Source organism: Biomphalaria glabrata, chromosome 3, assembly GCF_947242115.1.
Source record: "Biomphalaria glabrata chromosome 3, xgBioGlab47.1, whole genome shotgun sequence".
In the NCBI taxonomy this organism is placed as follows: Eukaryota; Metazoa; Mollusca; class Gastropoda; family Planorbidae; genus Biomphalaria; species Biomphalaria glabrata.
In genome coordinates, this window is record NC_074713.1 from 38,994,342 (window position 1) to 39,021,509 (window position 27,168).

At 40.2% G+C, this 27,168-nt stretch overlaps 1 protein-coding gene across 2 annotated transcripts in view; it reads left to right on the forward strand.

The window, feature by feature from the left end:
- The window catches only part of LOC106057963 (kinesin-like protein KIF26A), a 307,846-nt gene that overhangs the window by 41,021 nt on the left and 239,657 nt on the right, over window positions 1–27,168 (forward strand). The window lies entirely within an intron of this gene.

Consider the following 27,168-nt stretch of genomic DNA (forward strand, 5'->3'; position numbering starts at 1 on the left):
GAATTCATCTAAGATGGGATTTAGTTTGCCACCTCCCTTTCTTTCGTCCTCTCTTTCTCTATCTCTTTCTCTCTCTTTTTGTTCTCTCTCTCTCTCTTTGCTCTCACTTCATCCACTTTCTTTTCTTTCTTCTTCCTCGTTATATTGGAGCGTTCAGAAAAAAAAGCCACACGAAGAGATCAGAAGAGATCAGATTGGTTTAGGTGTGACAACCTTTTAACTTCGCATTTCTCAAAAATATCATTTACTTATGCATTTAGACTTCTTTATTTAAAGAAAGACAAAACTTTTAAATACCAGAGTACACTTTTAAATATCAGAATACACTTTTAAATATCAGAATACACTTTTAAATATCAGAATACACTTTTAAATTCAATATTTACTAAATATTTAAACGTATACGTTTCAAGAAATCAATGCCACATGTGAAGCCACAGAACTTGACCAACTACTTTATTAGGTTCAATTTTTATTCTAAAAGTCTTGTTTAAAGAAATCGAATATTCGCATCGGTCATAGATACAATAATGTATTCGATTATAAGTTTTTGGAATTAAATCTCAATACGTCTGATATTTTCAGTGAAGTTTTCCTGGTTTGGCATTTTTCGGTTTTCCCACACTCCTGAACCTGTTGCCCTTTTGCTTTGTCCTCAATGCGTTTATATTGGACCGAAAATTGCTTTTTTTTTTTTTTTTGCTGAAAGATCTGCCCTGCTGCCCTCCATCTTTAAAAAGAGGGGAGGGGGGATTTCTTAAGACTTGAGAGTTTCCTTAATGTCATCGCCGCGGGTTGCGTGACGTAACACCCTAGCACGCGCTTCCTTGTCCAAATAGACCTTCGCGTGAAATAACAAAATGCTTTGGGTTGGAGAGTAACGCTATTGTCTTGCAGACGAAGTTTACATCTAGATCTAGGGTACATCTATATTGCACATTAGTCTGAGACACATGGCTTACTTATAGTTGCAACTGATAGCCAATTTCTAGATAGTGTGCTGAATTTCGATTACGGCTCTATATCTATATTATGTTCCCTTTAGAGAGAAACATTTTGGTGAACACGTTTTTGCATAATTTATTTTTCTTTGTGTGTGTTTATCGTTCACAAGTGACAGGAAGATGAAAATATTGCTAGCAAATTTTTTCCTCGTGTTTAAAAAAAAAAATTGCAGCGAAAAGTAAAGTACACAATTTTTGTTTACGTCATTGCATAGTGAACACAAATCTAACACCTTTCTTATGTAATCCTAAACATAACCTACATGCCTTTTTTTAAAACAATGCTTGTATCAACTCTGTCTGGGTGGAATCTTTACGTCCTCGTTACTTCTGCCACTTGCCATTCTCAGATCAAGTTGAAACTTTACACAATTAGTCACTGTCGAGGAGAAAATATGAGTCAATAAAAAATTAGAAATTAATTAATTTAGTTTGATATAGCCATGTACTAAGTGAAGGGGAGATGAGCCTTGTGTAAAGAATTAGGTCGTTTGTTAAAATTTAAAACTCTACAATTTTAGCCTATAATACCTTCTATTATAAGTACTTGTATAGATCAGCGTCGGCCTTCCATCATGGAGGCTCGAGATCCCGAATTGTAATTCAATCACGAGCAACAATTTTTTTTTTTTTAGTTTTTGAAAGAGCAGCACGGAACCCTTCTCCCTTTTTCTGATGTTTCTTGATTCAGTTTCACGTTGTCATACACAATTCCACATTTTAAAATGTGAATAAATGCATGTAAAGAGTTGACCACTTTTCCATTACTGTGACAGCATACACTTTACAAGAGACAATATACAATGTGTGTCATAAAAAAAGTCTATTGCGTCTGCAAGATCAAGCAACGTAAAAAAAAATATATATAAATAAATGGGAAGATGTGGTGAAGTGACGGGGCGGATATAATGCACAGAGTGCGATGCAGAGCGCGCGGTTTCAAAACGAGGCTGTTGTTTTTTTTTACTTGCGCTACACGTGCACGTCTACGACAAACTGTACGATTGGCGCGCGACTAATTTTAACCTTTGACCTTCAGAGTGAACTGTATCCATTTTTTTTTATTTTTTTTTAGTTTAACTAGCAGCCATCTGTGGTGTCCATTGAAAACTGTTGGAGGTAAATACCGTCCGCCGTCTGCCGCGTGACACTCAAGTTTCTAAACAGTCGCCATTGTTTTGTGCTTAATTTTTTTGTATGTGTGTGTGTTTGGCGTTTGGTCTGCCGAATGGTTTCACGGAGAATGGGCGAGACATTGGCTTAAGTCTCGCGAGACTTGTGTGCGTATATGTGTTTTCAAATTTAACAGTTCCCCTAATCCCCCCACTACACCCTTTTCCATTCTCCGTCACTTTCCCGCTCTTTTTTCTTCTCTCGGTGCAATTGTTGGCATTTCAAATCCCAGTGGATCAAAGTTATTGGCACTGAAGGGGTTAACATCCTGAATGGATTCGACAATTTAAAAAAATATTTGTTTAAAGACAATAGAATTAATGAATTGCTAATTATTTTGTGAAACCTTTTGTGTGTGTGTGTGTGTTCTTAGTAAGGAGCTTAAAAGAAATGTAATTAATAAAGTCAACCAAACTATGGATGGAATTTAAAAAAAAAAAAACTGTCAGCGTACAGCCCTCATGTGTTATGTAGAAGGTGCATCTATAGAACATCTTTTTATGTTCAAAGTCTTTTATTTTAAATGTGTTTGTTCTGAAGTAGGTGTGACTTTATAGAAATAAAAAAAAGTCCACTGACCTCCGTGTCACTGAAATAGAGTAAACGTTGTATTAATAACACGAGAAGGGTGGCTATTAATAGATTCCAATCAAAAACCTGTTTACTTTGGCTTTTTACGTTTCTGTCTGAGACCACAAATACAAAAATAGCACTTCCGGAACAAAAAACATTTTTTTCCCAGAAGGAAGCTGAGAGCTTTTTTTTTTTTTTTTTTTATAGAGTAGTGATTTGAAGGGAAAACTAATTTTAGGAGAGCTTGGCATTTCTCTCTCTCTCTCTTGAAATGTTTTGGAAATTGGCTACTATTGTTTGGTAAAAGCCAGGGGCTATTTCGTTGATAATATTCAAGTTAATAGTAGAGTTGACACAGGACTTGAAAGTCTGGGCTAAATAGAGTGTTATATATAGGACGGGCATTGTCCTAAAATGTCCAGAAACTTATTTTATAACCTTCGTGTCCACTGAGAACTTTTCTAATAATGTAAATGTAGCAGGTACAACAGAACTAGGCAGGTTTCGGCGATATCTCCTGTGCTGGCTTTGTGATCGAAATAGTGATTGAGTTTAAACTATTCTAATAAAGACAGATTTAAAATATGTATATATGCCAGTGTTAATAGCAGTGTCATGTCTGTGAAAGAATATTGTAGAGATGTTTTAAGGGATAGAGAATCAGTATATGCAGTCTATTATTTTACAGTTCGTTCAATAGATATTGCCTAGGACGTCCTACGTCGTACAGAGACCTATCGTTATGGAATGTCGGAACACTGACCTGCAACGTCACAGCTTGTGGGCAGTTTAGACCAATAGCTCGTTGCTACGTCACAGGTCTGTACAACTTCCATAGAACTTGTGTGAGTTCTGATACTTAGTACTGAATCAACTTCTATAGAACTTGTGTGAGTTCTGATACTTAGTTATGAATCAACTTCTATAGAACTGGTGTGAGTTCTGATACTTAGTTATGAATCAACTTCTATAGAACTTGTGTGACTCGCCTATTGGTCCCACGCTCCACTGGCTCAAACTAATCTACTAAAGACTTGTGTGACTCGCCTATTGGTCACACGCTCCACTGACTCAGACTAATCTAATAAAGACTTGTGTGACTCGCCTATTGGTCCCACGCTCCACTGGCTCAGACTAATCTACTAAAGACTTGTGTGACTCGCCTATTGGTCCCACGCTCCACTGACTCAGACTAATCTACTAAAGACTTGTGTGACTCGCCTATTGGTCCCACGCTCCACTGGCTCAGACTAATCTACTAAAGACTTGTGTGACTCGCCTATTGGTCCCACGCTCCACTGACTCAGACTAATCTACTAAAGACTTGTGTGACTCGCCTATTGGTCCCACGCTCCACTGGCTCAGACTAATCTACTAAAGACTTGTGTGACTCGCCTATTGGTCCCACGCTCCACTGACTCAGACTAATCTACTAAAGACTTGTGTGACTCGCCTATTGGTCCCACGCTCCACTGGCTCAGACTAATCTACTAAAGACTTGTGTGACTCGCCTATTGGTCCCACGCTCCACTGGCTCAGACTAATCTACTAAAGACTTGTGTGACTCGCCTATTGGTCCCACGCTCCACTGGCTCAGACTAATCTACTAAAGACTTGTGTGACTCGCCTATTGGTCCCACGCTCCACTGGCTCAGACTAATCTACTAAAGACTTGTGTGACTCGCCTATTGGTCCCACGCTCCACTGGCTCAGACTAATCTACTAAAGACTTGTGTGACTCGCCTATTGGTCCCACGCTCCACTGACTCAGACTAATCTACTAAAGACTTGTGTGACTCGCCTATTGGTCCCACGCTCCACTGACTCAGACTAATCTACTAAAGACTTGTGTGACTCTCCTATTGGTCCCACGCTCCACTGACTCAGACTAATCTACTAAAGACTTTTCGACTCAATGAAACGACGAGGATGAATTAACTCCCTCTAATTACTTTGTTTATTTCTCGCATGGTAATGCGTTAAACTCTCACACTCTTTCCCTCTCTCACACACGCACTCTCTCTCTCTCTCTCTCTCACTCCGACACACACTCACTCTCTCCCACACACACACGCTGCTTTTAGGGCTAAAGTGAACCTGTCTTTGTAATTCTTTTTTTTTTGTTCCCCAATGGCGGCGCGCGGGATCAACTGTGAAGGAAAGCTTCCTCCCTGGAGTGATCAATCATCCGCGTAACAATTCTTTACGTTCCTAGACGTCAAATTTGTCATCCGCGCCCCCCGCCCGCCGGTGTCACCAGGTTGCTATGACCTATTTATGAAATAGGATAAATCATTAAAACGTATCTGACCTACTTAATCTATATTTGGTTTCCTCTGAGCATGTAAGAATAAGAAAGCCAGGGTAGGGAAGACAAAAATACAAATCAATGACAGACAGGTTTATTAAGTCTGACTATAAATACATACAAATCTTTTGATATAATGACATGCCGTATTGACGCATTGCGTAATTATTTTTTTGTCCTTACCTGCAGAAATGAAATGTATTGTAGTTTTATGCTGTGCATCTCACGTGACAGAAAGTCATTAGCAGCTGTTGGTGACGGCAATGGAGCTCAAGGCTGCAATAATCGCTGTCAAGCAGTCAGCTCTCCTGATTGGTGCCATGTCGACTTCGATTATTGAGACTTATTGAATATAGACGTGTGCCTATGTGTTGGATGAGGGGGGGGGGGGGTAAGACGGGTGGAAAAAAAAGGGGGGGGGTGAATGTTGTTGGTCGAGCGTGTCCAAGGTTGCGCGCGGGTGCGTGTGTGTGCGCGCGTAACGAGAGTGCGTCATTCTTGAGTCATATTCCAGTGAGCGTGTGCCATTGGCAGGTATTGTCTTAGTTATAAGCCAGGTGTAATTCAAGTACTGGTTAGTTGTAAACCTGCAGCAGTGTGGCGTGGACAAATTGCAAGATGCCTCCCCCCCCCCCCCAAAAAAAAAAAAAAAAACCAATCACACACACACACACACTAACACAATTTTGACACCGTGCGGCTCAACAGTGAGTAAAAATGCTTCCAGTACACTGTATCTACTGTCATACCGCCTGGGGCGGACCCTGCTGGTGAAAGATTTAGCTCCTCTCGCCCCATGAACTACTCGTTGACGCCACTTCATTTACGGATTATAAATTAGTCAGCACTTGTTACATTGTTCCTCAGGGCGCATGTTGATAGCACACCCCCCCCCCACACACACACACCAAACACACCCACTCTGTCCCCTCTCCGCCTCTTTTGTTTTCTATTTTGTCTAAAGAGATGTATAAAACTGAAATCAGTCAGTGGAGATAGATCTAGTTACATCACTTTAATGATTAGTGTGTTTATTTTTGTTTGTTACCTCCCCTTCCAGATTCCCTCCCTTTTATTGAGGAGTATAATTCTTCAAACTCGTTCTCCCTCTCTCTTTCTCCCTCTCTCTTTCTCCCTCTCTTTCTCCCTCTCTCTTTCTCCCTCTCTCTTTATCCTTCCACCTCTCCCTTTTTTTGTTACCTCTGCCCGCTCTTTCAGCCTCGTTTACTGTTTCCTCCACCATTCCCCTCTCCTCAACACCTGTGACAATGTTTTGATTTCCTCCTTCTTCTATTCTCCTCCCCTTCCATTCTATACGTACAAAAGCATCGTGAGCACTAGGCAGAGAACAAGACTGAGGTACAGTCGCAGTCAGTGAGCTCTAAGCAGAGAACAAGACTGAGGTACAGTCTCAGGTCATAGATATCTTCAAATACAAAGACCATTTGATTTCTCTATCACTTTCCTGTGAATCGATCCATAGTGATGGAGTTTCCAGAGGTTCTCATAATATAGTCTGTGTGTGGCGAGCATTCTAAAAGACTATATATTTATTCAATATTCTTGTACAGTGTTTTGCCAACGCCCTTTGCTATTGTTTATTTCGTTTATTTATTTAGTAGGGGAGGGGGTAAAGAACGAAAGCATTTTGTCTTTTTTAGCGCTTAACTGTTGGACTTTGAAATAAACATTGTTCAAGTCTTTTTTTTTTTTACCTTCAGATTTGAATCGAGTCTTTCGTAGACCCATGAACTAAATTGTTGAATTGTTTTACCCAGAGATTCGAGTTCTAAATACGCTAAAGTTTGAAATTTGGATTTTTTGGAAGTCGCTGATAGCCTCCAGGTCTGAGGGGTATAGAACATTTTTGATTAGGAAAGTCCATCTCATTGCTAGATTGGTTTATCGCGGAGCCCCAATAAACTGTTACCCACAGTGACAGGGGGACTTTCTTCTACCCCGAGATCACGTACTCTTATATTAAAAAAAAAACAACAGTTGCCAAATGTAAGCGCATTCAGTGTTAAAAAATATTTTCACTTATTTTGTCCCGAAATCTGTGTGTCTATTCTATAAATAAATCTCAATGGTTGAAGTCTGTTATGAGGTGTCGGGTTATTGTGCAAACTTAGATCATGACAACTGGAGTATTGACAGAGATGTGCGACGTGTGTAGACAATCTCAGAAGATCTCTCATTAGACACGTGATAACATCATCGTGTCATAGACTTTCTTTTTTTTTTTTTCCAGTTTTGTTTGGAATTTTTCGGTTATTTGTGCAGAGCGAGACAAGTGCCAAGAAAAGGAGGAAGAGAAATAAAACGAGAGAATAAGCAAAGAAATTAGAGAAAATAAACAGGACACACTAATTAGAAACAAAAAAGTGTAACTGTGTGTGAAGTAGAGAGCCAGAAAAAAAAAACAGAGAGAGGCAGACAGACAGACAGACAGACAGATAGACAGACCAAAAAAGACTATAAAAAAATATCTAGATATAGTGATGGAGTTAAAAAAAATGAGAGGAACTAAACTAGAGCACAGTGTTATGACTCAATCATCATGTGTTTACATCTTTTCTAACGTTTCCAAGATTCTGTGCTGCCCACGAGTCTCTCAGACAGACCCAGACGACACATTAAACATAGTGTGACCATTTCATAGGATTAGGTTGCAGCATTGTAGAGTCTTCTACTCTAAACATAGTTAATTATTATTATGATGTAGGGATTTGGTCAAGGGAGCTAATCATGATGATGATGACATTAAAGTAAATTTTTACTTATAATTAAAAAAAAACATTTACGTTTAACATAATAATGTTAATTTTTTTGTTTACCTTGAAAGTATATATAATATATAAAGCACACTGTAAGGAGTATGTATGTATGTAAAACTACGTTACGTATAGAAATCAAAACCGTCTGATCAATCTTGATAAAATTTGGAATGAAACACATCTCGGTAGTGTCGGAGATTGAAGTGTATCTCCCGCAACATGAAGGTCCTATACATAATTCTAAAAATTACCAAAGTTTATTTCTATTGATGAATGAAACTTTTCAGCAAATCGGGTAAACCCATGTTCACAGTATTTATATTAGCTATGAATATGTCAGCTAGAGGGTAAGCCCCATTTTCATAGTCTATTTTTAATTTTGGTGTGAAAATTAAAAAGTGTTACGGGAACATCTCGCCATGTTTGACCTAGATCTGATTCTAACGCACTCGATCAGTGATACACAAATTAAGGTCGAGGGTTATTTCCGGCTAGTAAATTATATTCTCAAAACTTGTCTTTACGAAATGGCCTCCGAACCTACAATGTAAACAAGAAAAAAATAGAATATACTTTAAAAAAAAAAACAAAAGCTGATACAAAGTGTAATTGTATCAATTAGTTTGGATCAGTCGTGTCATTATAGTTGTAATAGATCTTGATCAACAACAACAACATCTGTGCGATTAGAAATATTTTTACATATTTTGTTTTAGCTTAGCGCAATTTCATGCTTTTAGCTTTCTCAATACGCTCTCACTTACCACTGATCACTTATCTGGACCAGGTGGGGATATGGGAGGAAAAGGGGGGAGGGGGGAGAAATTAAACGTAATCACTTTTAAAAGCATTTATATAAAAACAAAAAAAAAAGGGGGAAATACCTGAATTCGAACTCATGGCTTTTCAAGCCGAAATACGAACCATTCCGCTGGTGAGGTGAAGTGAATATGGAAATAGAAGATTGTATAGTTATGTATTGTTTGTTGAAACTTACTTTAAAGCGGTGACCTATAAAGGGAATTAATTCAACTTAGACCACCACTTCAATCAAGTACAATTTCTTTATTTTGTTCGAGATACAAAACTAAATAATTAATAACCAATAGTGAATTATTTAATTACGAACATTGTTGCCAGATGAAAGAAATAATTGTGGAAACTTTCAGCTTGTTCCGAGTTTGGGTGTTGCAGAAATAACAATTTAAAACTTTCAGACAGACAAGAGTGAGTTTATATAAGATTTACGGGGATGGCAATATTGAAATTCAACTAACACTAAACGATTATATTGCGAGTGCTAGAGATCTGTGATCTAAAGGAGAACAACTCATGCACCGCTATTATTACCTGCCCCTTATATACAGACTTCTTGTCTCCGCTGATAGAAAATTGATTTTCGTTTCGTCCATCAGAGTTTAAAAAAAAAATCCATTCTGGTTCTAAATTTCAGGAATATGTTCACCCTCCCCTGTCACTGTCACCCCCCCCCACCCTCCCCGTTGTATTTCATGCTTTTGCTTGTATTTTGCACTCCTTCCATCTTTAACATGTATCTATTTTTAGCCTTCCCCCCCCTCCCCCTGGCCAAGCTAATGGCGGTGTCACACAAAAGGGAAGTAAGACATCCCTGCAATGACATTCGCTATTATTTCCCTTTCTCTTGTCGGGATGCTGCTTTGACAACGCGTAACAGTAGCGGCCAAAAAAAAGTCCCCCTTTCAGACCTTGCAATCTGTCGGGGCAGGTGATATGTATTTCTAAAGCCGATGGCTAACGAGGGTGTCATGTGCTCAACCAAACCCCTTTCTTTCTCAAAGTAAAACAGGTACCAATACTTGTTAGAGTTGGTCATTTCAGGGGCGTCCTAAAAATCCCGAATCATATCTCAGTCTTCACCGGGGCTTGAACTCGTGACCTAAAATAAAAATAAAAAATTCCCTGGTGCCTAAGCAAAAAAAAAAGTAGGTCAACTAATAAATGTAAGTGCAAGAAGAAACAAGTTCAAAGAGTGGACTAATAGAAATCAACTTACGGATAAAGTAAAAAAAAATTTAAAAAAAAAAAAAATGTTTCTAAAAATGTTTGACATGTTTCGGATGTTCCTTCGGAGTGGAAGATAATTTACATTCTAGTCCAAACCTCCCTCAGAACGATGGGGGATGGCAGTTGGCAGGGTATGAACCCTGGACCACCGAGAAGTCCGAACGACAGTCCAACGCGCATACAGCACGACAAGGCAGCCACCTTCAACAAAGTGAAGGTATCCCTTACAGAGGTTGCGATCTATAGGAACTACAGAGAATGAAGTTGTGACTTCAATGCTAATTCTGAAACGTTCCTTGACAAAGGATAGCGTTGTCAAAAAATTGAAGGGAAGACAGGGTCAGGATTTAAATTGAGGACCATTGTGACAGTCGTAGCGCATACCATACGTCCAGGATAACAAGCATTGTGAGTACAATCACCTAAAGGCTCTGGTCATATTGTCACGCACTTGGGACCCGGTCAAAAGCTAGAAGAAATATTGTCAAGTTATGAAAAAAAAAAGTGATCTACCGTAGAGGGGAGGGGTGGAAGCCTTAAGGTGTTGGGCAGGAGATCGAATGTCAGAATGAATTGATTACGTTCCTTGTGTGCTGACAGCGTGATGGAGACGGAGACAGGGCGATGCACTGAATGTGCCGAGCCATTCACATTTAGATGTGCAAAGGCGTTCTCCATTTGGAGTTTAAATATTAGCAAGGAAAGGGGCAGAAAACCCAAGAGTGAGCGCGAGAGAGAGAGAGAGGCTTGGTAGACGTCACAAATGGATAATCCCTTTATTAGAACTACATCTGGACGCTGTATAATCGGTTGTTCTAATTAAACGAACTTCATGTACAGTATTTAAAGTTGTTTAAACTTGCTGTTTACCTTAGCAGGGCCGGCGAATAAAGAGAGAGGCCGTAAATGGGGCGTTATCAAAAAAAAAAAAAATGAATCCCAATAATCTTCTGATTTGTTGATTCTGTAAATCAATTTAATGAATTCGATTGAAAATTCGACGCACCGATTGAGTTTTAGTAACTCTGAATTAGTCTGCGAAGTTAGAAGTTTTAAGCGTTCACGAAATTTGTTGGCCTTGCACTAAACTAAAGACAGTGCCTGGAACACGCAGTTAAAATTGATTTCACTGGCAAACTGATTGATTAAGGCATTGATGTCATTGATGTCATTGATTCATTGATTTTTCGACTTCCTTTGAGAGTGTGTGCGTGTGTGTGTGTAGAGAAGGACTCGGGACCTAGATACTGAAGTTCAAAACTACAAAGTTGAAAAGAGTTTATAACTTTGTCACAAGTTTCAGGTAAATCTGTGAACGCCACTTAAACTAAACAGAAAAAAAACATATTTACGCTATTTATCAAAGTGTTGACCAGTCATCACAAACAAAAGGAAATGAAGAAATAGAAAAGTGAACGTACAAAACAAGGTTGTGTATATTTTGAACAAAATGTTTCCATTAACAAAAGTTCATCAAAAAACATTTGCTTAAGAAAATCACAAGAAAATATTCACCAGAAAATGGAAATATGAAAATATTCATAACAAAATATTCATTCGGAAATGTTTAAACCAAAATGTTCATAAGACAATGTTGCTAACAAAATATTGACCAGAAAATGTGTATAAGAAAAAGTTCATTGGCAGAATAACTGGCATGTCATTAGAAGGTATTCAGGCTAAACAAAATCAAATATTAATTAGAAATCAAATATTAATTCTTCAGTCTAACTGAAAGTTAGTGGGAGGGGGGGGGGAGGGCGTGATTCATTTTGTACTTTTGTTGAAGTGACTATCGTCAAGGCCCGCTACTGGCTGCGAGCTAATGATCGCACAATAGTGTTAGATCAAGTAGCACCAAGAAAAGTCCCCGAGTTGACTTGTACTGTTACGGGGGCCATCTCGCCATCTGGAGTGGCCTCGTCAAGTGATTTCACTATTCCACGGTGACGGTAGTTCGGAAGCCGCGAACAAGCTGTCACTACTGTCAGGATGGGTGCTGAAGGAGTGGCGCCGAGTGGCGGGTGCAGTGGCACTTCTTCACACCAGGCTGTGGCTAACGGGAAGCGGTCGTGCACCGCGAATAGGTCACGCTGATCTATGAGTAGTCTCAAACTGTAAAAAATAGGAAATCTGTCTGTCTATCTATCTATCTATCTATCTATCTATCTATCTATCTATCTATCTATCTATCTATCTATCTATCTATCTATCTATCTATCTATCTATCTATCTGTCTGTCTGTCTGTCTGTCTGTCTGTCCATCTATCTAATTGTTAGTCTTCATAATTTCTACGTTTAGCTGTGGTTAAGTAACAGAGTTCAAATAGATGGCACCCTGTCCATATGTCCAAAAACACCATGTGACGTACCTTAACGGACTAACTCCACTCATAGTACTTTGATGGTCGGTATACCCTTAGTCAACACGGAATACTGAGAACCGAGAAGTTAAGGTAACCAAACTCATTCTAGATATAGATATAATGTTTGCTAACGAGAGGCAAACACCTTGTCTCAGATTTTGAGTACCGGGTACTAAAAACCAAGAAACAACATCTTTGGAAACGTACTCTATACTCTTTTTAAATGCTGCAAAAGTATCTTTTCAATTTATGTCGCAAAATGTAGTTTTATATTAGAGATAGATGCCAAATCTGAAACCTTTGAGTAAAGAATTTCCTGAGATGGTTTTTATTTGAGGTCTTAGTTTCCAGCGTTGTTTCAGATATGGAGATTTTTAATACATCCTGGCGAAACCTACTGTTGGGAAATTTCGGGATTTCGACGGACAGTCTGAACTCAAGACTATTGAGATGAAAGTCAAATGCGTAGACTACCTCGGACTACCTCAGACTCCTGTAGATTACAGGAGCGACGGGGCACACTGATTCGATTTGTATCTTAACTCTCCAAAAGAATGAACTGATAAGATCGGGAGAACTAGCGTCCTTACGTTCAATGACGCCAATAATTTGTGCAATAATCTTGGTGTAGCGTACCACGTTTACCAAGGGTAACTCAACGCCAAGCTAGAGGTAACCAGTCAACGCATTAATGTTTATCGTTTTCAAAAAAGGTAATTATTAAAGAGAAAGGAAGTAGCCATCTAGTCTAATGTAGCAACGAACGAAAATATTGAGGTCAGGGGTAGCAGCGTGAGTCAGTCACCATGGCGTATCCACCCTGCCACTTTCTGCTCAGTCTTACCCTCCACCTCGTCACTGCTGTTCCCCCCCCCCTTGCTAAAGACTCGCATGAATGCCGAAAATCAAATACTGCACACCCCCACCATCATCCCCCCAGAACCGTGAGCTCACGCGTGATTGCCGCTCACCCGGTTCGTTAACTTGGCCATCGTTAGGATCGCTCAGCCAGGTCCCATGATGGACATCAGAAAGACTGGAGGGGAGGGGGGGGGCAGGAAAACATCGTCAGGAAGTAAAAGAGGGATGTGGCGCTGGGCGCTTGACAAGTTTCCGTGAACATTTTATTTTTGGGGGGTTGAAACCTCTTTCTTGAAGATTGTTGTGATGACGATGTAATCTAAAAATAGAATATTTTCATTTTTAGAGTTGTCTTCCCTTCCATTGTTAACTTTAAAAAAAATATATTTCCTTCTTTTTTTTTTCAACCTCCCCTCCCCATAACACTTCACAGTGCAGTCTTTTTTTTTTTCTGTAAATCGAAAATAATGAAACGAATCAGATGTAGCAGGAGTTGAGGAACTTGTCTAGAAAAAAATCACGAGAAGATTTTTTTGGTTTCCCTGGAGGGGCTATTGAGTGATACCTCAACTGTTCGAAAAAAGGTCAAATTGGCCAGAGGTCATAGAGCATGCTAGAACTAGATAGTCTAGAACTAGTGTTAAACCGGTTATTCCTGACGATATTAGTTTTAATAACCGTATAGATACTGCACTAGTTCATTATGTACTATTTCTGTAAGTAAACACATTTTCACACAAAAGTGTTCATCAGTTTCAGTTACTATCACCGAAATCTTCGGAAGCAACAAACGTTTTGAGTGACAACTGCCCTATACAAGTCATCACCCTCACCCTGATAGATAGGATAAGATTGGATTACTTCCCCTGTGCTAAAGATAGTGCTCTGAATGGGGAAGCCTTGTGTTGGATCTTCTTCACTCCCCCCCTCCCCCCCAATTGTACTTTAGAATGACGTAACAGTTACACTGAGTTGTCTTTGTGGTTTGTTTACTTTGTAGTCCAGGGAATGAGACTTTTTATTTCAAACTAACATTGATAGGTCTGATTCAATTGGGGCGTGCCAGAGGTACATTCCCCCCTCCACCTCTCAGGACAGTTCGTGCTGTGAATAAAGACTGATTCATTGATTGAAACACTTCTTTTTTTAGATCTGCTTCTGTATTGGTATCTTCTCTCTCTCTCTCTCTCTCTCTCTCTCTCTCTCTCTCTGCACTAAAATAAACCCCGTCCTTTTAAGAGAGTTGAAACAAGGAGAAGAGAACTCATGACGCGCATCTAGTCTATTTGTTTTGTTTATCTTGAGTTACTCAAACAGTTAGCTCCCTTGTCTCCATGGATACGAGCTAACACCTTAGTGACAGTGTCTTAAGAGCTGAATTCGGTAACGAGTGGCAATTGGGAGAGAAGAGGAAAGGGAGAGAATGGGCGTCACTTTACCCCCCCCCTCAAAACAGTAGCACCGCCTTGTAATCAATCTAAGTATACATCTACAACAACTCACGAAGAGATGTCTTGGTTGAAGAGCGTAAAAAATCAGAGGCGGCGAACGTTTAGATGACGGAAGAGTGGGTGAAAGTTTTCACCAAGTCAAATTAGGTAATTGGGCATTCTTCGCCACCCCACACACCCCTTCAATGTTTACCGACTTTTGTGATACTATGTTTACTGCAGCTTGGACAAGACAGGCATGACAAGGTCGTCTACCAGAAGTGTTTAGCAGATACATTAGATGATGTTGTGTTTGTGTTATTTTCCCGTCCCTATGCCCCATTGGTGGTGTAGGAATCATCATGTCTAAAATAGCAGCTTCAGCGCTAATTGCTTGGAAGCCGGTCAGTGACCGCATCATTACAGCTCGACTCCAAACAAAGCAAATTAAAGTCACTACCATCCAAGCTTATGCTCCTACAGAGGATGCAGAAGATACCATCAAAGATCATTTCTATAATCAACTACAAACCACTCTTGATGAAACACCTACTCACGACCTAATTCTACTGATGGGAGACTTTAACGCCAAAATCAATCCCAACCGAACTGGCTTTGAATATGTAATGGGACCATATGGCTCTGCAGAAAACATCAGTGATAATGGCGAGCGCTTGATTTCTCTCTGCGCATCCAACAGCCTTTCAATTGGAAACACATATTTTAAGCACAAACAAATACACAAAAAAACATGGCGATCACCAAATGGAGAAACCTTCAACGAGATAGATTACATTTGCATCTCCAAACGATGGAGGTCATCTCTGTTAGACGTGCGGACCCGCAGAGGAGCTGATATCGGCTCAGACCACTACCTTGTCAGTGGCAAATGTAAGCTCCGATTGAAACGCCAACCAAAACAAACCACACGACCCCGCCCATTTAATGTAGAGAAGCTTAAAGACGGCAATACTGCAGCACAGTTCCAATTGAAACTAACGAACCGCTTTGAGGCTCTTGCAGATATATTGACCCTTGAAGAAGAGTGGGCCAACTTCAAAGATACCACTATTGGGTGCGCGGAAGAAGTTATCGGAAGGAGGCGAGGCTCATACAAGGAACGGTGGATACAAGACAGAACATGGAAATTGATAGATGAGAGGAAAGAGGCCAAACGTAGACGAGATCAGAAAAATGAAACACAGGATCGCAGCCTAGCGGAAGAAGCCTATAGGGAAGCAGATCTGAAAGTAAAGAGAAGCTGTCGGCAAGATAAACGGGACTGGATTGAGCAGAAGGGACAAGAGGCACAAGCAGCTGCAAGCAGAAATGACACAAAAACCCTCCATCGTATTGTCCGAGATCTCACTGGAGCAAAGAGTGGACATGGGGCACCAATAAAAGACAAGCAAGGCAAAACTTTGTTAACCAAAGAAGAACAGGATGCAAGATGGGTAGAGCACTTTAAAGAGACCCTTAACCAACTGTCGCCAGACCTAACTTACATATTCAAGGACCCCTCTCCAGACAATGATCTCAAGGTCAAGACAGACCCAATAACTGCTGAGGAGGTTACCATGGCCATAGCAGTGCTAAAGAATAACAAAGCACCAGGACTAGACATGATATCAGCAGAAATGCTAAAATATGGGGGACAGTGCATTGTTAACAGAATGACTGATCTCTTAAATCTCTGTTGGCGAACTTCAAAAGTCCCAGAGGACTGGCAAAAGGGAGTGATTGTAAAGCTTCCAAAAAAGGGCAACTTGGCAGATTGCAACAACTGGAGGGGCATTACTCTCCTCTCTGTCCCAGGCAAAGTTTTCAGCACTGTTTTGTTGAGACGGCTTCAACAGTCTGTAGATGAAAGGCTCAGAGAAGAACAAGCAGGCTTCCGAAGAGGCAGATCATGTACAGAGCAGATTTTCGTTTTACGAAATATCATAGAACAAAGTCTTGAGTACCAACAACGGCTAATGATCAGTTTTGTGGACTTCAAAAAAGCGTTTGATAGTGTCCACCGAGAATCACTATGGAAAATAGTTAGAGAATACGGTATCCCAGAAAAATTCGTCCAGATCCTACGACGCCTTTACAGTCAGTCTAGTTGCTGCATTAAAACAGAAGAGGGAACAACAGAGTTTTTTACAATCGAGACAGGTGTGAGACAGGGGTGCATCTTATCTCCCTTCCTTTTCCTCCTAGCCATCGACTACATAATGAGGAGAGCAATGAACCAGACTGCCTTTGGTATTCCATGGCATGAACAACTCCGATTGATGGACTTGGACTTTGCTGATGATGTTGCACTACTCGGGGCTACAAATAAATGCATTCAAGAAATGACGGAGAGCCTAGACAGAGAGGCACCCAAAATTGGCCTCCGCATAAACTTGGATAAGACTAAAATTATGCGAGTGGGATATAAGGCAAAGGGTGTCCCCATCAGACTTGGCGAGTCAAAGCTTGAAGAGCTGGACAAGTTCACGTACCTTGGCAGCATCATAACAAATGATGGAGATGCTTACCATGATGTAGCATGTCGAATAGGAAAGGCAGGGAGCATTTTCCAAAGGCTGCAGCCTATTTGGACTAGCCAAGCCATTGGACTCGAGACAAAAATACACCTTCTCAACACAATCGTCATTCCAACTGCTACATATGCATGTGAGACGTGGAAGTCATCTGTCAAAATTGAGAAAAGACTAAATGTGGCTCAACAGAGATGGCTGAGACGGATTTTGGGAGTCAGTTACACAGACCGGATCTCAAACAAGGAAATCCTATGCCGAACTGGGAGTCGAACACTTAGTGAGGTTGTGACTGAGCGTCGCATGAGGTTTGCGGGACATGTTCTACGTCAAAATGAATTACGCACACCAAGAGTTGCGATAACCTGGAAGCCAAAACGAGGAAAGCGCAAACAGGGACGTCCTCGTATTACCTGGCGACACACCTTCATGGAGGACCTCAGAACAGTGGACACCAGATGGGAGGAGGCTCCAGACATTGCCAGTGACAGATCATTATGGAGACAGCTTGCCGCCCAATGCGCCGAACGGCGCGGGAGGACCTAAGTCTAAGTCTAAAGTATGCTAGTCCGTCTATGATTTGTATTTTGCATCTTCAATTGTTGGGCTGAATTGATGGAGGAGGTCTTGCCATGGACAATGTCCATCCTTCAGAGAGGATTTTACTAGTGAATACATTTGAATAGTGTCTTTAGTCTCAGTTTTATTAGTGAATACATTTGAATAGAGTGTCTTTAGTCTCAGTTTTATTAGTGAATACATTTGAATAGAGTGTCTTTAGTCTCACGTTTATTAGTGAATAGATTTGAATAGAGTGTCTTTAGTCTCACGTTTATTAGTGAATAGATTTGAATAGAGTGTCTTTAGTCTCACGTTTATTAGTGAATAGATTTGATTAGACTGTCTTTAGTCTCACGTTCATACAAGTCTCCCTCGTGCCGAGGTGAGTATCCAAGCTCTTTATCAATAGGTCGTGCTTGCACGTGACTTGTGACACGTGGATGAGGATAGTTGACGTGACATACTTGACGACAACATATGTCACTGATGTCATCTCGGCACTGGTCATATCTATTTCTGATGTCCACTATCCAGGATGTTGGACACGAACAAAACGGAATAAAAAGGAAACAGGAAAAGGGACAGAGAGTGTGGACTTAAGAGCGCATGTGTTGCCATCCCATAATTTCTCATCGATTTCGTTTTTTAGAAAATGTGTGTGTGTGTGTGTGCGCGCGCGCGCTGGACACCATTCTCTGCTCTCTTTCCAGGCATTGTCAGCCTCGCGTCGCGCGCCATGTTGAGTGTAGTTCAATCATGCGAATAAATGCCCGAGGCATTAATTAGAACCGTGTCGTTTTCATTCATCGAGCTTAAGCCTTACCCAACCCGACTTCACCCCCCACCCCGCAGCTTAATTTTTTTTCCTTACTTCATCCACATGCCGTTTATTTGTTCCCTCAATGGATGAAACAATTCTGTTTCTCTGACTCTATATTTTTACAGTTGATTAAAAAGTTTATTTTCTAATGGTTTTATTTGAACAAGCCATGTCAACATAGTGCTGAGCCACACACTCCCACTTAGACATTCCATGGACAATTAAAACTAATTTCAAGTCTTATAATTCATTGGACAAACACGAGCGCACAGCTCGGTGCCGACTCGATAACTGGGGCTGGTGAAGTATGGCACACGTAGCAAGCGTGGCACGCGAAATCATTCTTTGAAATGTACAGCCAGTAAATAGGACACGTAAGTGGAGCCATGTCTGAAACCCTTAAAAGCCAGAAGAAAAAAAAAAAAGACACCAGCTTGAAAAGCAAAGTGTCTTAGTCACTGCGTCCAGTAGCGGCCTGAGGGGGGTGGCAAGTCGGGCGACTTCCCCATCATCATTGGACCACGAGCATCTTATTAACCGGTCTGCACATCTGAAAGGCTGGTAACGTGGAGTTCCAGTGACTGAATCCGTCTGTGACCGTCTAAGCAACTATTTAATAAGTGTTAGGTTTTATTCTAAGTGTTAGGTTTTATTCTAAGTGTTAGGTTTTATTCTAAGTGTTAGGTTTTATTCTAAGTGTTAGGTTTTATTCTAAGTGTTAGGTTTTATTCTAAGTGTTAGGTTTTATTCTAAGTGTTAGGTTTTATTCTAAGTGTTCTGGTTCTCCTCCGATATTTTGTTACTTTTCGACTCAGCTGGTTGAGCAGTGATGTTTGTGATCTAGTTTGTTGAGCAGAGATGTTTGTGATCTAGTTTGTTGAGCAGAGATGTTTGTGATCTAGTTTGTTGAGCAGAGATGTTTGTGATCTAGTTTGTTGAGCAGAGATGTTTGTGATCTAGTTTGTTGAGCAGAGATGTTTGTGATCTAGTTTGTTGAGCAGAGATGTTTGTGATCTAGTTTGTTGAGCAGAGATGTTTGTGATCTAGTTTGTTGAGCAGAGATGTTTGTGATCTAGTTTGTTGAGCAGAGATGTTTGTGATCTAGTTTGTTGAGCAGAGATGTTTGTGATCTAGTTTGTTGAGCAGAGATGTTTGTGATCTAGTTTGTTGAGCAGAGATGTTTGTGATCTAGTTGGTTGATGGTTCAAGCAAAATGTTTCTGAATCATTAGTTACGTTTATTAACCCTATAGTCATCTTTCAGGCAGAAAATTTTCAATACATTAAGTAATGTAGTCAAACTATAAATAGTGCAGTACGTACATAAGGTACTTTTTTTTCCAGAAAATATAGGACCTAGAGCAAAGGTTCTCAACCTGTGGATCGCGACTCCTTTGGGGGTCGACTGACATTTTTTCAGGGGTCGCTTAAGACCATCGTAAATATGGATTTTTCTGTCAATTCTAGCTTGTAAAACTTGACACAAACAGTTTTTTAAATATTGGAATGTACTATTTTTATTGTTAGATGTTGCAGACAACTGAATCATAGTTGATTTCAAACATTTTAATTGTCGCAGCAGAAATATTTTTAACCTTTTAGTTGATGCGCATCACTGCATACCGTATCGTTACATCTGGTCGTGTGTTTTGTAAAGCTCTGGACTGTCGTCAGTAAGGTCAAGAGTCAGGGTTGATATAAAGCACTAGCGGATCCAGAACTTTGGAGTGGGGGGGGGGGGCGATTTTTTTCCAAACCCTAACCCCAACGCCCAGTAAACCCTAACCCTATGCATAAATGTGCGTACAGCACACACACACACACACACATACATATATATATATATATATATATATATATAGCATTTCTCAACCTTCGGCGAAAAACAAAACAACTGGGGCAGTGCCATAAGGTTCTCTTGTGTTCGCCCCGACGCCAAAAGCGTTTTCTTGCTTTTTTCACTGCAGAAACGTATTCTCCTGACGTCTACAGCTCATTATTCATCAATGGAGTTCGGGGCGAAGCCCCGACGCCAAAAGCTTTTTCTTGCATTCTTCACTGCAGAAACGCATTCTCCTGACAAGTACAGCTCATTATTCATTAATGGAGTTCGGGGCGAAGCCCCGACGCCAAAAGCGTTTTCTTGCTTTTTTCACTGCAGAAACGTATTCTCCTGACATCTACCGCTCATTATTCAGCAATGGAGTTCGGGGCGAAGCCCCGACGCCAAAAGCGTTTTCTTGCTTTTTTCACTGCAGAAACGTATTCTCCTGACATGTACAGCTCATTATTCATCAATGTAGTTTGGCGCGAAGCCCCGACGCCAAAAGCGTTTTCTTGCATTCTTCAATGCAGAAACGCATTCTCCTGACAAGTACAGCTCATTATTCAGCAATGGAGTTCGGGGCGAAGCCCCAACGCCAAAAGCGTTTTCTTGCTTTTTTCACTGCAGAAACGTATTCTCCTGACATCTACAGCTCATTATTCATCAATGGAGTTTGGCGCGAAGCCCCGACGTTAAAAGCGTTTTCTTGCTTTCTTCACTGCAGAAACGCATTCTCCTGACAAGTACAGCTCACATTCATCAATGGAGTTCGGGGCGAAGCCCCGACGTCAAAGCGTTTTCTTGCTTTTTTCACTGCAGAAACGTATTCTCCTGACATCTACAGCTCATGATTCATCAATGGAGTTCGGGGCGAGGCCCCGACGCCAATCGCGTTTTCTTGCATTTTTTACTGTAGAAACGCATTCTCCTGACCTAAAGCTCATTATTCTTACTATTAAAACAGGACCTTTTGAATAATGTTGTACTTTAAAAATATTCTAATATGAATTTATAGGCCCATAATACATTGCAAATAAAACCGATTTGTTCCTTGAAAAGATAGGATACCCCACATACTTAGATTTTTACTTTGACGATCGCCACCGAAAAAAAAATTATTCGATAAATAGTATTCAAGTAGATTATGAAATTAATTGTGAGTTATAGTCCCAAATTTATTTAACTAGAAAAATATCAGATTGAGTAAATGTTGGGAAGAGGCGACTAAGAAAAGATTATCTGGGTTTAGAACTCATCTCAATCATGACTCTTATACTGAAAAATTTTGTTTGAATTCTAACTTTTCCAATGCAAAGTCTTTCTTAAAATAATTATGATAAATTCATGGGAAATTACATAAACTTTGTCTGGAAAGGGAAGGGGCGGTAGAGTGAAAATGATTAATCCTCGCTCCTTTAATAATTTCTGCTAAAGATTGCATTTGGCATTAAATAATAGGGGTGGGGCGACTCGATATAAGAATTTAATTTATAGTATATATAAATTATATTAGTGACAGATTTTTTAAATTTTGTAATTTCTTAACTATAATACAAAAAGAATAAGTATTGATTTGTCCGATGGGGGAAATGCGATTGCATGTATCGCCCCTCCCACCTCGTACAACCCTTTTTCATTTAAATTTACTAATGATACTATTTGAGATTAGATTGTGGTACGACATAATATACAATGGGTCACATATCAATACGTAGTTAATATTATATAGATATTAAACTAATTTTGCTCACAAACTATGATTCTCCACAAAAATAGGACCGCCCCCCCAGCACTCAGAGGGCTAGAGTGGGGAGGGCAGTACATGCAATCGCCCCCCCCCCCCTTCACCCCACTGAATCGGCCAAAATACCAGAAAGGGAGCGACATATTATAAAGTTTATATATTTATTCAACTAATTTTGTTCACAAACTATGATTTTTCTATAAAAACGGACCGCCCCCCCCCCACTCAAAGGGTTTAGATGGGAAGGGCAGTAGAGGTAGTCGCCCCCTTCCCTACACCAATCGGCAAACAGGGAACGACATAATATAAAGATTGGCTAAAATATCAATAACAAATCTTACAAAAATAGATATTTAATTGATTTTGTTAGCAAGCTGTGATTTCTACTAATAAATTGGACCGCCCCCCCCCACTCGAAAGTTTATGGGGGGAAGGGTTGCGGGATTGATACCATCGCCCCTTCCCGACCCCACCAAATCGGCCGATACACTAGAGGGGGGGGCGAAATAATCTAATAATAGATTGAAATATAAATAATTAGTATATATTTTTTATATAAGTAATAAATTCGTATACAAATTGTGTGAATCCTATACTAAAGTTCGCCCGCCCCCGGGGGGGGGTCGGCCGAGTGGGGGGGGGGGGGGGCGATCGCCCCTACCGCCCCCCCCCCCCCTGGATCCGCCAGTGATATAAAGGTCCTTTTTGTTTCTAAGGATACCTCGGTTTTCGCTTTAATATCAGTTGTCGAGCTTTCTAGATCTACATTAGGGAAAGCACAGTTACTTATACATTAGGGAAAGCACAGTTACTTATACATTAGGGAAAGCACAGTTACTTATACATTAGGGAAAGCACAGTTACTTATACATTAGGGAAAGCACAGTTACTTATACATTAGGGAAAGCACAGTTACTTATACATTAGGGAAAGCACAGTTACTTATACATTAGGGAAAGCACAGTTACTTATACATTAGGGAAAGCACAGTTACTTATACATTAGGGAAAGCACAGTTACTTATACATTAGGGAAAGCACAGTTACTTATACATTAGGGAAAGCACAGTTACTTATACATTAGGGAAAGCACAGTTACTTATACATTAGGGAAAGCACAGTTACTTATACATTAGGGAAAGCACAGTTACTAATACATTAGGGAAAGCACAGTTACTTATACATTAGGGAAAGCACAGTTACTTATACATTAGGGAAAGCACAGTTACTTATACATTAGGGAAAGCACAGTTACTTATACATTAGGGAAAGCACAGTTACTTATACATTAGGGAAAGCACAGTTACTTATACATTAGGGAAAGCACAGTTACTAATACATTAGGGAAAGCACAGTTACTTATACATTAGGGAAAGCACAGTTACTTATACATTAGGGAAAGCACAGTTACTTATACATTAGGGAAAGCACAGTTACTTATACATTAGGGAAAGCACAGTTACTTATACATTAGGGAAAGCACAGTTACTTATACATTAGGGAAAGCACAGTTACTTATACATTAGGGAAAGCACAGTTACTTATACATTAGGGAAAGCACAGTTACTTATACATTAGGGAAAGCACAGTTACTTATACATTAGGGAAAGCACAGTTACTTATACATTAGGGAAAGCACAGTTACTTATACTCATGTATCAAATAAATTTACTGTTCGGGGGGGGGTCGCTGAGTTATGAGAAATTGTAAAAAAGGGGTTGCCGAACAAAAAGGTTGAGAAGCGCTGACCTGGAGCGTTGGGGGCGAACATACTGTATTGTAATTGTTACAGTTTACGTTGCGGATTTTGAAATAAATAAACAAAAGATAAAAAGAAAAAGACGCTTGTTTTTGAAAGTTCACTGTGTCGCCAAATAAATCAAAACAAACAACTTTGCGCTATAGAGAAAGAGAATAGAAACTTGACTCTACAAAGCTACAAAGTGCATTGAAATTATAATATGTTTTTTTTAAGCAACATAACTTATCAATGTTCTGTGCACCGGAGACACTCGAGACTCCATTTATGAAAATGTTCTCGTTCATTCGATTGTTCCAAACAGGTCGAGGCCACTAATTGTCCACTAGAAACGGATCAAGAGATGTCTGAGCCCTAACTAAAAAGGCATTAGTCACCTGGTCAATCTTTGTGTCGCATATGGTCATGGCGGTCATTCTCAGCCAAGCAAACAGGACGTCATCAATTGTACGGTCAATTTATTTACCGAAAGATAAGATCAACCACACATGTTGTCAACCACACGTGTTTCCAACCCCATTCAACAGAGTCGGTCTCTTTTTATATTGCAATTCAAATCTGCTAATCTACATTTTGTTCCTGACTCCGCTAATGTGTTATGATTTAGTTTAAAAGGTCAAAAGTTCAAAGTTGGACCCTAAAAAGTATATTAAAAGTGGTTGACATCTCAGCACGTGCTTAGATGTCACAAAAGCTTTTAGGATTGGTTGATCACTATCTCCATTATAGTCAACGGAACAGACAAAAATGGAGACCAAAGTTGATGCTGCTGTTAACAGACAATGAACTTATCGTTGTGGTCTAAATAGTAACAGCGTATCGTGTGTCCAAGACTATCGTCCAGCATTGTTGAGGTCCTGAACTTGTGTTTATAGGAAGTGTCCCTGTGGTGGCCGATGTGTATGTAAAGCAGATTCGCTGCTGAACTAACCAAGGCTCGAGTTTAAATCCCAGAAAAAAAGTAAAGTTTCCCTTTCAGACCTTGTGGTCTATAGGGCAGATGATGTTAAGGGCATCTGTTTCTGTAGCATACGGTTAACGAGGATGTCATGTGGCCAGCACAACGACCAACCGCCTTTACTTTTCCCCCTACTAATGTCGGGTACCAATTTGAGCTGGATGGTCTGGGGCAACCGAAGATCCCGAAATTAAAAATCCCAGTCTTCACCAGTATTCGAACCCCGGACCCCGGTTCGGAAACCATGCGCTCTACCGCTCACTCTCCACTCCTCTAGAAGAGTCAGTGATTTCCTCTAGCCTCATAGCTTGAAAAGAAAACATAAAAAAAAGTTAAAATTGGTGAAAAGCAAACGTATGTCTTGTTCTGTTTCTTTGTATCGGCTTTTTGGAAGTCATGTTAACATTACACAACAGAAACTATAAACTGGTCATCTCCCTTCATACGATCTCTCTTCGCATTCAACTTGTTTTTGTTTGACCACTAGTGTTAGTTTCTGTTGCAAAGATGTTGACCCAGTGTTATTAAGTAGCGGAAGTGTTAATAGAGGTAGATATGTGGTGTGACCTGGACATTCGCAGTGTCACATTAAGTAGTATGCATCGGCAAACTGTTGTCCACCTGTGTTCCTGTCGAGAAAGCTACTGGTCATCTGACACCTCCCACTTGAATGATTGGATGGACGGAGGCCTGGGTAATTTTTCGTCGACGTCACACCTGGTCAGGAGAAGGACTGACCATTCATCCCTATAATAACCTCTACCCCATTAAACACTCGTGGTGTTTCTAGTGAGTTTCAAAAGGGCGCGCGGAGAGGGCCTGTTATTAGCCACACGCCAGTAGGGTGAAATGATCTTTATCTCGCGCCCCTCCCTGACCCCCAGCTCCTAATACTGCCCTCATGCTATCTCCAAATATTTTTCTCAATTCTTGACACAGATGTCGCCCCGTGGGTCAGCAACACCTTCAAGACGAGAAAGCGAAACAAAAAAAAGTGACCACTCGGCTCCCCAGTGGGCAAAAGTCAGTGGAGGATCGCTCTCATTTGTTGAGGTGTCGCTTCAATAGTTTATCACGCGAGAAAACTCTGCTGGTTGCGCGACAGTGGGCAGTTTCTCTACTCATTCCACCTTGACTCCGTTGTAAAAAAAAAAAAAGGGAGGTGGAGGGTAGATGAATGAAAGGTGAAGAGCATTAGCATTCCTCCCATACCTCGCCCTCGCCCCCCCCCCCTTCCACCCCAGTCGTCACAAACTCAGCTCATCTGACACATTCATTACCTAGTTATAAAATGCTAATTTCTCCTCGGACGAAATGAACAGGGGGAGATAATTTATTCTGTCTTTTTATTTACACCCGTAAACAGTGGACTTGAAAACCCTTGTCCATTTAGTGTCTGCTCGTCCGGACAAAGAATTCTGGGCTTTGGAAATTTGTTATTGCTTTATATTTCTCTAGGCGTCTGCTTCTACGGACGTGGAATTCTAGGATTTATAATAAGCTATTTTCTTGTTTCTTACATTAAGTGACTGGCTTCTCTAGATTCTACACTGTGTATTATGTTATTTCTTGTGTTCTGCAAGCTAATGCTTCAGTTACACCTTGTGTTGCTTGTCTCGACAAACACTGAAGTCTTCACTATCTTTTATTGTCTCAATTCATTTTGGATCAAACTATTTTGGTACTGCCTGTAAGGTAAGACTACTTTGTTTCCCCAATACATTTTAACTTCACAGTTTTAGTAGATCTCTAAAGTCTGCAACGATAGTGATATATTAGAAACGGTTCTCACACTTTGATTCATGGGCAACACAATTGTAGACTTGAAGCCCAGTCTTTGAGTCGTCGGTCAAACTTTGGGTTGTATCGAGTTATGACCACCAAGTAAATGTGGCTGTTTTTGTGTGTGTGTGTGCGTGCGTGTGTGACTTTAATCATTCAAGTAATGATGCGCGAATATGTGTTTCAGTGAAGTGTGTTTGTGTCGGAGCATGCTAGTGTCACAGAAGGTCAACCAATCAATGAACTGCTGACCAGAAGGAAATCAGAGTAACGTGTTCTTTTTGTACGACCTAGATCTGAAAAAAACACTTAGTATAATCTTTTCTCTTATCTTTCATTTTCTTCTTCTTCTTCTCTCTCTCTCTCTCTGTATCTCTCTCTCTGTCTCTCTCTCTTTTTTCACCTCCTTGACCTGAATACTGTCAGTCACCTGTTTATCTGCTTTTGTCTCCACGTGAAGTACTTTTCGATAAAGTTTATATCTTACAAAATAAAACAGAAAATAATTGAAAAAAAAAACATCAATCGAAAGAGTCAATCTATTGTTCCAGCTAACACATTAATTGATGAAGTTGAGATTTCTTAGAAAAATAAATCAAACAAACATACAAACACACTCTTGTGTAATTGACTCATTAAAACAAAAATCTGT